The sequence below is a fragment of the Megalops cyprinoides genome, chromosome 7 (assembly GCF_013368585.1).
Source record: "Megalops cyprinoides isolate fMegCyp1 chromosome 7, fMegCyp1.pri, whole genome shotgun sequence".
In the NCBI taxonomy this organism is placed as follows: Eukaryota; Metazoa; Chordata; class Actinopteri; order Elopiformes; family Megalopidae; genus Megalops; species Megalops cyprinoides.
The window spans coordinates 9,783,262-9,795,961 of NC_050589.1; positions in this window are offsets into that span (position 1 = coordinate 9,783,262).

Below are 12,700 nucleotides of genomic sequence, written 5' to 3' on the forward strand. Positions count from 1 at the left end.
CCTTTACCACACATGCAACACTGAGAGGATGACTTAATAGAGTGATGGACACTGTAACCTGCGACTTCTCAATATTATTCCTCCTCCGATGTCGTCACTTCTTTGTGATGAGTTGGATTTTGAGAGGTGTAATATCAAATTATTAGGTGCAGGCATTAATGCACTGAAGGGAACAAATAGGTCAACCTAATAAAACAGATAATGCCTTCATGCAAAATAATTTGCATTATTGTAATTTTGTGATTGATGCAAATTTGATGTGCTAATGTATTTGAAATATTGATACGTTGCGTCAATGGCAGTCTTTTAGCGGTTTATATAATTAGTTTATATCATTATTGATTCATTCATTTATTTATTTATCTTTATCATCGTTATAAAACTTCACTCTGCGGCACATGGAAGACATTTTTTTCTTTCCTCCAGCCAGAATTACTGCCGGCGGGTGGCATGCATTTCTGCAAAAACGCTCAGAGAGTGGATCTTGATTTAACCACACCCACGCTATTTGGAGAGCATAAGCACCAGTTTGATCAAATGAGTAGCTGTCTCAGCCAGACAACACCTGCTCTTCCGGTGTGCTGCATTGGAGGCTGTCTTAATAGCCCGGGGACTCTTTCTCCCGATGATGTCTTTTCTGCTGTTCAGTAGATGCTTGGTATTTGTTCCCTGTACACCCTTTGTATATCACATGTGATAGGTGTATAAAGACAATATCTGGAGCAGGGAGAAATTATGTAAGATATTTTTTAAAATGCTAAGAATGAGGCATTCTCAATTTTAAATGAAGCATTGGCAAGTACTATGCAATATTTTCTGCATCCAACTCAGGATTTGTTTAGAGAACACTTCTGTGGACATTCCCATTATCAAAATAACAAAAAAAAAAAACTAAAGCAGTGAAGTATTATAGTCCTTGTTAATATTGTTGAATTGTTAGTTATTCTGCCTTATGTATATATAACAGGTTTATTGTAACAGAGGGAAAACATTACCACCGGGTTCAGATTCAAACACCCTTCCAAACATGGCTTCAATTAACACTTTTTTGGAGAAATATAACTGGTGAGGGTGGAGGGAGGGGTCTCATGAGAGTGTCAATGTCCCTCAGAATGGCCGGGACCACAGGTGAGAGATTGATTGATCTATTGAGGGACCTTTCAAGCATACCTTGGAAACACAGTCACCTCTCACATACTTCGCTTTGGAGTTTTGGACAGTCCCAATTAGTTAACAAGACCAAACCAGAACAGCTTCCACCCAACTCTGATTGTGCTCTGATAAAAGCAAATAAGTAAACAACCAAGATATAAATAAATCAAACAGGGGATGAGCATACTATTGGAATAACAGAAAGGTAAACATGATCTTTGGTATCAGTGGCTGATAGATGTGAAATAGCTACTAGCAGACCATGCTGTTACTGACAGCGTCTTTCATTTTTCTAAAAATATTCTCAGGTATGTACATATTTATTCAGAATCTCTGAATTTTCTTCTTTGTCTTTCTTCAACACCCAGCTGCTCTTTGAAGCCATTCTGAGGAGCAGGAGAGCGTACATCGGCAAGTGTTCTCTGAAAAGTAAACCAGATAAATGGATTGCAAAGATTTGAAAGGGATTACATAAAATAAACTGGGATTTTCAACCCTCTCAACCCCTGAACCCCCGAGGCTTCATTCCCCCTCTTCATCTCCTCTCACACTTCTGTCAGTTTGTTGACTGTAGTGAACTTATTTCAGGTTCATCTGAAAGAAACTGTAGCAAAGCACAACTATTTTGACAGAAATTATTTCCAGGAGTGATTAAAGATCGCTTTAATCCAGCATATATGTTTTCGCACAGAATAAGCAGAGAGCACTTTTTTTTTTACATCACTGTGCCTACTGCATTAAAGAACACACATATTCAGATTACATTGTTTTATAGATTACACAACACTCAGTATCATATGTCGTTTGCAGAATCATACAGATTTACTCCAGTGATTGTTTTCATCATATCCTTTACATTCTGACAAATTTCCAAATCCTGTCTGCTGCCTTACGCACATTTATTGGCTCAAGTAAGTGATAAACTTGTGTAAACATACTCAGCGACAAAGTTACCAGAAAACATGTTGTCTCCTATCAGTAATTATATTACAGATTGTTTTCTTACTGAGATGTTTCTTCCTTCAACTGGCTCAGCTAAGAATACTGACGCATACTGACATATGTATGCATGTATGCATGCACTCATACTCAAGTTTGTTAGGTATAAATGGCACCAGCTGTTGTTCAGATTGCCCAGCGCTGCTGATTAAACAGACTCTGTGACAGACGTTTAAGATGCAGTCATCCCTGACAGTGTATGAGTGTAACTGAAGTCCCAATGAGAAAACGGGCTGATTGGATTCTTAGACCTGCCGATTTTCTTAGCCAATCAAATTTCATCACACTGCCCCTTCTGTTTATTCATCAGACCTGCAGGAAATGCAGTTTGGGGGGAAAGAAACAATTGTGCAATCTGACTAATCGGTTTAATAACCCTAATTGTATTCATTAAAAGCTATTAATGATAATATTACACAAATAAGCTTCTGAGAGAAAGCTGATTAAATTGCAAATTCAATGTATTACAGCACATCAGAATTTTATGCTAGGATTAATTAATGTTACTATGATTTTCCTGACAGAAATTAATCAACCAGATATACATTTATTTGTCATTATAAAAGAAATGAAAGAATATTTCAGTTTGTTGCAATCAGGGCCAGTTTTTTGAGCCGAAGGCTGACACTCAGTGCTTCTTATTAGTGTACTTTGAACATAGAGTGCATTTGAGCTACATTTTTCAGATGCCTGAGAATGTGATTCTCCACCAGGGACACATCTATTGGATGACAGCAGCAAAGCAAAAGTGTATTAATTGCCATTTCCTCATGTGTATATAGCCAAATACTCACAGTATATTATTTCCACATCATCATCTCTACATATTATGAAGTCTGTTTACAGGATTGCCAACCCTCAAGCATCCACTGAAGTGTGAACATCACAGCGAATGCGTGAGAGCCTGTGTTTACATTAGGGGCAGGTGAAAAAACAAATGGCATAACGCAATGCATTATGGGATGGCACATATAAAGTGTAGCTGAGATGTTGGAGGGTCTTTCAAAAGCGGTATGCTATCGTGAGAGGGCCGAGGAGGGGGGTGGGGTGCAAAGGCAGGAGGGCAGTCATCTCCTGAAGAGGTCTCTCAGCAGGGCAGCAGATGCTTAACGTGAGCAGTCTGGAAGCGCTGTGGCAGGTTCTGAGCAGGAGATACCGAACAGGAGAGCTCGACGCGGGGCGGCGACTTGCGTGCCTGTGCCTTTAAGGGCCCCTGCACAGATTTTGCAGTTAATGTGCGGGACCTGTACGCCCATCGAGCCGCTCTGCCACGCCGCATGAAAAAACAATCACATCCCTTGAAATCCGGGATTAAGTTGGATTAGGCAGGCAAATGTTAATTCCCCGGGGCTTGTACATGGGACTTTATTGTGCTTGTCTGGGCTTGGTCTGTCACTGGGGGACAGTCACGTTGCATTTGACACAGAAACACCCTCACCCTGCAGGCCCCAGGCTGACGTTCGGTTTTTCCAGCAGATCTCTGCATTGAATGACACCACAGCATCGAGAGCCTCCCATAACTCCACTGAGGGCAACGTGACCGAGACAATTCCTTGAATACCATGTATTCCCCCAAATTTTTTGCATAGTACAACTGGGGTAAACTACCACTGGTATTCAATCAAGAATAGATTAGACACCATACACATTCACCACACTGTACTGTTCTCTTTCCCTGTATTGCAAGTAAAAAGAGACAAATCATCATCACATCATGTCATCAGTTCTGAACAGTTATGATTCATCTTTACCGGTGCTGGTATGATTTTGTTTCTCAAATAATGGAAGGGGAATTTGTATCTTGGTCGTGGTAGTATTGTTGAGATCGCTAATGCTCAAGGTCGATCATATCCATTGATCCAGTGTTAGGTCACAGTGCTGAGTCATCATTGCGCAGGTTAAGTGGCTGGCTTCCCCCAGCTTCTCCTCTTCTCCTCTCCCAAAGGCAGCCAGTCACACAGCAGTGCCTTTTAAACCGACTCCACAGCCTCTGATAGAGCAGGCAGGGCTGCAGAAAAGAAACTCAAATGTTCTGTCTATCTGTACACATCATTGGATATCCTGTAGTGGCTTTCTGTAGTTTCTGTTTGTGTTTGTTGTCTAAAGGGCAAGGGCAAACAACTGGGACAAATTTATATAAACATACGGTATATATATATATATATATATATAGGGAGAGAGAGAGAGGTAGATAGATACAGATATACATATATATAAAGATATATAAATATATAAAATTAAGGGATAGATGCTTTCCCTCTGTATTTTCAAAGTGCGTTCTTTTGCCTTATTCCCTGAGAGTGACTTACCCGTTGTTTTTCTGAGAATAGTGTAATCTGAGCGCGTTTACATGGCTGATGTAATGTGTGCGATGCGGTCACTGACTCAGCCTCCGTCAGCTTCCGAACATATGCCACCACGCAGACGCGTCCTAATGGCCGTCTGCCCACTGGGGGCTCCATGCACCACCCAATTAGAGCGGGACGTCGATGGCATCGGTAATTGCAATTCAATACCGGCTCACGGGGAAAGGACTGCTGAAAGGTTTATGTTTGCATAATGAAGGCAAAGGGACCTTTCAGTGAATCTGTTTATTCTTCTGAACATACAGGCTAGATGTTCAAGGGGTAGCTGTAGACATTCATGGTTGCTTACCATTTTCTTATTGTGATGAGACAATGTTAATGTAACACTCATGATGTAGCTTTCCAAACAGAATGCAACTTTAAATCTGGCTTATGCTGATCTTAATATTGAATTCAGTGGTACATTTAGCTTTTCAAGTTATTCATATACATGTGTTTGGCATTCTGCTGTCTTTTAACCAATGTAAACTGATGGTTTACATTGGTTAATGGGCAAAATGTGAGGAATTAAATCAACACCCTCAAGAACTGAATGTATTTGTTACATCATTTTGATTTATCTTTTTTCTATATTTAATAAATGTTGTATTTACCTGTTAAGGACTCATGTGGAAATGTCATCCCTTATGACATCACTCATACATGTGGAAAATGCACATATGGCCTTATAATCTTATTGGCATTTTAAACTAAATCCATTACCTACATGACTGTGATTTAAAAAAAAAATCTTCTGTTATGATGTTAACACTTGCTGTCTGCTAAGGAGGTGCCAAATGTGAGGAAATATTAGGTTGAATTTAATGGTGCAACCACACATCTGTAAATTCTGAGCCAATTCTCAGAATGAAGCAGAAACACAGGTCATAAATTGCGATGCATGAGTGATGTTAAAATTTCAATAATCAGGATTAAATCATAAAAAATGATTTAGGTCCAGTTGATTCCATCTGGGAAAGCATAAAATGTATATACATGCTTTACATTTATGAGGAAAATATTGGTGAATTTACATGCAAATTAAACACACTTAATATCACGAATGCCTGTTCGTGTGATATAAATAGATTCTTTTTCCTGGTGTAGATTGGTTGCAAAAATTTAAATAATGTGGCCCAATCACAGGTTGTAGTCTCTCTGCATGTTGCCGTGGAGACGCAGTGAGCCACCAGACCCCAAAAGAGCACTGGGGAATATTTCGGGAGCAGATGTCAGCTCAGTGGTCAGGGTGCTGATGGATTATCTCATACATTACAGCAGGATAGGCCTAATTATAGGCCACGGCTTCAGAGCAAAGACAGAGGAAGAGAGTGATTTTATTTTTCTATAAAGAGCCCTATTCATCCACATCACAGTCACAAAGTGTTTCATAACGTGTTCTTCAGTTTAAGTGCCTTTAGCTAGAGTCCCTGTGCAGCAGATTGTTATTACCTGACATGGTGTGCATAGCAACAACATGATCTATATGGCTATCACTCCATTGTCAAAATAAAGTAATAAAAATAACTGACATATGGCCTTATGTTGTTATGGTTTACATGCACAGGTGAGCTGCATGACGTAACGCTAACGCTGTTCCTCATTACCATTCGCCTCGTGGGCAGATAGAGGACACAAATTAAAAGCTGGCTGAGTGAACACTTAAAACAATTAAGTCGATACAGATGAGATATCCTGCAGATAGCCTGCATCATGACACCGATGATGCAGAGTGTTCCCATTCTAGCTGCTCTCCACGAAGCGCTGCAGATATCAGGTCACTGCACATACACGCCGTAAAAACGCTGCCCTCGCCCTGCACACGCGAAAGGCGCGAAAGAGTTCGGCTGCGTCGCCAAACAAAGGAAGGGCCGCAAGTCCGTGCGCGCGGGGGAGAGACGGAGGCGCAGAACCGTCCGGCGGACCGTTCGCCGAACAGCCACTCTAATTAAACCGCGACGCGCCGAATGGGCAATCAATCCAGGGAAATGAAGCGTTTGGCAGCTTGGTGAGCCGTTACCGAGGGCTGCAGCCACGCCACCTGGTGCGGTCTTCACACAACCTGCCGGCGCAGACACACTGGGGACCGCCGGGCGCATTTGTCTCCGCACACCGTCACCGTCAACCGCCCCCCCCCCCCCCCCGTCTGCCCTTGATAAAAAAAACCCGACGTCCTCAACGCACTGCAGCTGCCATCTTTTACCATTATCGGCCAAGTTAAGAGAGAGGAAAGTTTTCGAGGTTGGGCTTTCAGGGGTTGGCGTAATCAGCGGTTAATCAGCACATGTAGAGGGAGCCCTGCTGAGCTCTGGCCGTACCCATTCTTTAATTAATGCCCTTGCTTTTTGCCCCAGGAGGAACGGCTTTCCCTGGAGGAATGATGACATTGGTAACAGGAACAGTATTGCCTACTGGTTTTGGAATAATATGAATAATATGCTTGCGTGCACACACACACACACACAAACACACACACACACACACACACACACACACAAGCTCATACTAACAAACCTACAAACACAGAAGCACCAGAGGAAAGATGCTCTCATTACAGAGATCCATTTCAGGGAGGATTGCGTGGGAGGCCTAGTTTTTATCTACAAAAGATTCACGGTGGCAGTCATTTTTTTAGTTACTCAAGACTTGACTGCACTAGACATGCAAATTAGTGTTGTTTAAAGGTGAGTATATAAGATTTCCACTGACAAGCAAGAATACTGGAACACAGAGTGCTACCTCGGATACTAATTTTCCTTAATATTAAGCAACAAGAGGTTAAAGTAAACAAGCTTTTCCTTCTAGCGCTTACTTTCATGAGAACACCAGAGCAGCATACTGTATAATTAATTCTCAGGTATATGAGACCTAAAACCACTCACTAAGAACGATAGGTTATTGTACAATACAATACTTTTCTGATGTAGCCATCAAAATCAATTCATGATTGTCTGCTGGCAGGTCCTGCACTGCAATTATTATGTTTAACAACCTCAGAATGGTCCCAGAGCACAAATACCATTGTGAGTTGCCATGACAACACAGAAAACACATCTCAACTTCACAGAAATGTAAAGAACAAAATAAGATTTTATTTAATCTCTTTTTTTTTGTTATGTCAGTTCCAGCTTTTTTTTTTTCTTTAGAAAACGATATTCATGTCTTTAACATATATACAAACAAAGTAGACAGTGCAGATTAAAAATAGTTTGTCTCTCTTTCCAGTAAATACAACATATTTGGAAATTTTAAAAAATAAAAGCAGCCTCTCCCTTTTGTAAATAAATCCCCAGAATTCTCCACACAATTGGGAAAGGGAGGAGACGCCATGAACATCTGCAAAGTTATGCAACAGGAACAGAAAATCATATTTAATGATTTTTATCTTCATTTAAGCCAGAAATATTGGACATTTTTGCACAAACATTCACATTGTTTCCCCACACACAGGAAAATACATTCTTAAAATACAAAGCCATATAATATAGATTTCATTACATAATATATAAGAGAAAATCAGGTTTTTAGTTAACGGTTTCCTTAGATTTATAGTGTTGTCCGTGAAGAACCTGTGTCAGCTTTTAAAGAAACAGCTGACACCAAGGCTCATTTTCTGATATGAGGTGTTGGAGCAAAACTGCAGGTCTAAGAGCAGGGTGGTTTCATACGACAGACAAGAGGAAACATCAAGTGTACTAAGGACACTGCATTAAGGATGCTGAAGTCTATAAACCCGTGATTCAATAACCCCACTCTATAGGTGACATTTTACATTCTGCCACCAATGATAATAATGTCTTACTTTTAGAAAGGAATCCAGTGATTGATGGATGAGACCAAACTAAGTAGCCCTAAGTAGCGCTCATTCTTATCTGGCCAGAGTTCACCATACCAATGGCTCCTAATGGCTATCCAGACTGAACAACGAGCATAGAAATGCTGAACCTGAAAATAGACTTGTGCTGACAAGACATTGTGCTGGCGTTCAAACGGCAACAATTCAAGATAGTCTCGACACAGACACGGTGCAGGATTCAGAAAATGCTTTTAACTCAGACTAATATATTTCCGTGAACATGGATATCTTGACTGGTGTAGCTAATACACTTCTTTAAGTAACACATGGATTTCTAGGCATAGATTGATTGTTCAGTCTAAAACCTAATCTTCCACACGAGTGCGAGTTGACAGATTAATGGTGGATCTAAACTCAAAACAAAGACTGAGGTGGCATGCAAGCCACCAGTGGAAATAATTTCAATTTGACATGTTTGTATTCTGAGGACATTCTTTTAGAGGGTCTGTACAATGGGGTTTATTTTCAACATCTGTTTTTAAGTGGGGAGCTTACTGACCAAGATCTGCAGGGAAACGTTAGTTGAACTGAATGAAAAGTCTCATTTAAGCAATTAAAATGAAGTCACCACTGGCAGTTTTCTTCAATAACTATTTAAAAGACTGATCAGATTTACAATCCTACTCTACTTCACAGCACCAGAATTTTTTTTTTGCAGATGCTCACATCACATATTTATTTATTAGCACAATATTTACCTAAATGTCCACCTAAAATCTGTGTGGTGTTAGTGATAAAACACTTTGACAGGGGCCAAAGAGCTGCACCTTTCAAACACATAAATAGCTGTCTGTGACTTCCAAAACAATCAATGCGTTTCTCAGTCATTAACTTTAAGGCTTTGGTTTCTCGTTTTGAACGATGGTCACAATGGTGATTCTCAATACATTAACAGTCTTGGAAGGGCTTAATATAACCTGATACTTAATTGCATTTAAAAAAAAAGTCAGAGCTGCTAGCACTGAGATCTGGCACAACCACACTGAAGGTCAAGTGCCTGGGACTGGTTTGCCTGTAATAACTGGTAAAATCAAGAAGCAGACCACATGAGCTGCTGTTACACTCCAACTTAGGGACTGCTTTTCTAATGCTCAAAAAAAAAAAAGCGCAAAAATGCTGCATGCTGGACAAGAAGCAATGTCTTCATGTTAGCCACTGCAAGAGCTCTATACTGCTTTGTCGCAATAAGAAATGCAGAAAGCTGCAAGGCAAATTTTTACATGGATCCTCTACATGTTAAGATCAAGGTGTCATCACCAAAAGGAATGCCAGTCAGCCTCACATTCTTTGTGTTACTGGCTATACAAGATCCATCACTCTCATACGCATATTGTAAAGGTGTGGTTTGCTTTAACGTATTTACACAAAAAAAATTACCCCCTGGATGTTTAGATGTAGTTCACAGTCCAGTATTAAGGACTGAATGTCCACATAGTAAGTGTTTATTGTAAACTCCAGAGCATGCTGGTATGGGACAGACTGCTCAGAGGCTGCCTTTAAGATATGCTGAAAAGGAGAGTGCTGTTGCGATTCATCTCAAAGAAGGGATTACAGGAATAAGAATTTAAAATACGTTTACAGCACAGCACAAAGCCTGGGTGCATGAATAATAGATGTCAGTTTTACCAACTTTCAAACATAAAAGGACAGACAGCGGTCACATACTCCAGTCACAACTAGCCTAACGGAGATGTAACAATGCATTTGGTGCCAAAACAAATCTTTTATCCATACAAATTTTGCATTTCGTGGACATTCACAGGAAATTTTCATTTAGACTTTTAGATTTTTTTGTCTTTTTTTTTTTTTTTTTTTTGAATCTTCAAAGATGACATGAATACTACCATCACAGTGAGCAGTTTATCAACTGCATGTTTTGTGATTTTGCACCAGGTACATTAACACATTAACTCAAAGCTGTCTTTTAAACCAAGTACCCTAGCTTTAGCCAAAAATCTAAAAATGCTTTGTTTCTCCAACCATGATGCAAACATCCACCCTGCTCCTCTATCTGCAAATGTACCTGCTCAACAACAAGGGCCTCCGTGTAAAAAATGCACATATTAAATCAAATTGTTACCAACCAACTGCTTCCACCAATAAACAATTCAAAGATGACTATTCAGCAATGAACATGTTTCTTTCATATAATTTTTTGCAGGTCAAGCATGCTAGACACAAGAAAGATCATCAAAAGTAGCATGACACAGGCAAAGAGACCAGCAGGACAGTACAGTATTTAAATCTACTGTAGTCTTTACCCATTATGTACAAAGGCCTTGTGCATCTGAATGTTCTTGAGACTGATGTAAAGTAAAAAATATATTTGATCTCTGATAGCAGTGGGATTATTGATTACATTGCTTTTTAACTGTAACAGCAAGGAGTAAGTTACATTTAACAAGAAGGAACACCAACGCCACTTCTCATCACAATATACACAGTTTCCAGTGGATCAAACGGCAAGTTTTCTCTTCACCAGAAAAGGAGTCTTCTCCTCCTCCTCCTCCCCTTGGATTGGGTAGGTCATGTGAGGCATTTCAGCCAATCAGAGTGCACATTACATGTGCAAAGAGAACAGTATCATGTCCATACCCCTAAACCTTTACAGCCTGAGATTCACTGGCACATTCTGAAAAATGTGGGAAAACCACATGAAGATGATGCTAATGGAAAAAGACATCATATTCATTATAGCTCACACACAAACAACAAGAGCAGAGGTTTAAAAGTGCAGCCATGTCAATCAACGAGACTTTAATAAATGCAAATTTTAGCTCAGATATATACACATACAGCGTTATGGCTTTTATTCAGTCTTGAGTCCAGACATCAGCTCGGCTTCAGTAACTGTCATCCTGCAACGGTCATTTCTACTTTAAGATGGCATTTCACCTTTGTTATGTATCTGAAGTCTTTATTTGGATGGGACCTGACCTAAACAGTTGTCTTCCCCAAGATTATTTGGGAGTCTGCCAAACATATAACGTATGCCCATGAGATGAAAATCTGATGATTTAAACAAACAAGAATCGGCAATTACGAGCTTCTTAACTGTGTAGAGTAACCTTTTTGCTCGTTAAAACATTGCTATTGAGCAATGCAAACTTTTGTTATTTATAGCTTTCTGCTTTCTTTTAAGCTTTCCCAGTTGCTGGTGCATTAATGCAGTGATCATTAGGTGGAAATGATGTTTCTGCCTCATGACATTTGGTGCTTGAAAAGGATATTCTGTACTGAGGCAAAACGCAGTCTACACACCCCATTCAATGATTTAAAATTACAGTTCCGATATAGCTCCTCTGGTATCTCTGTAATATTGATTGTGAGTTAAAAAGTTGAAAATATAAAAACATAAAACTCAACACCCATTCTCTAACTATAACAAAATAAGAAAAATGCATCATATCTTTTTTTGAGAGTATGTAGTGTTCAATGGGCTTTAAATACATTAATAAAACCTTGAGCTGTTAAAATGGTTTCATTAGGCATTTTTGTGGGCATCTGGCTGATGGTTTAAAAATGGGTGGCTGGGATGGGCAGATCCTGAACTTGCTCTGGGACAGCCCCCTGATTAAAACTTCCACCAATGGCAGAACCGGCTCATAAGTAAAGTGCAATTCCACATTTGTACTCCATGCAAAGTTTAGAAAAAAAAAGCATGGAGGGTCACATGTACATCTCTCCTCTCCCTTGCAGAAGAGCCGAGACTAACTACAATTCTGTAAGTGCTGCTTAGTGGGCAAGTTATGACATCATTGACATTTCGGTCGTTACTAAAGAATATCTTTAAACTTATCTCTTTGGATCTGCTGGTCGCCTGTATCTGAAAACAGAGGAGGCACAGGTTCACAGACAGGGGAACACGAACAGTCAAACACTGTCTTCAGATCGGTGCTCGTTTTCAGCTAAAAAGTACAATTACAGTCAGAGGGAGCGATTCAATCAAAGCGCAGGGGTTAGGCCTTAGCTTTCAATTGAGAAATTTTTATTATTTTTACATTATCTAGACCTTTCTTTCAGCTATAAGTACAATTAAAAATGATGTCAAAAAATTAAGGCAAAACTCCTTAGCGCTTGAATTAAATCTCCCCCGTAATTACAATTACTCAGATATTTGCCATAATTACAAGACATACAGTCACATAACAAGCAACAACATTGACAATTCAATATCACTGTCCTTTATATTGTGGATCACAAGCTCATCAAGGTGCAAAATACTGAATCTTGAAACAGATTAGAACCGTGAATCGTAAAGGGCTGGCACAATCTAGCCCTGTACAGTAACACCCCATCAAAGTCCTCTTATTCTTAACATCTTCTCTGCATCTGTGTGCATTTTGGA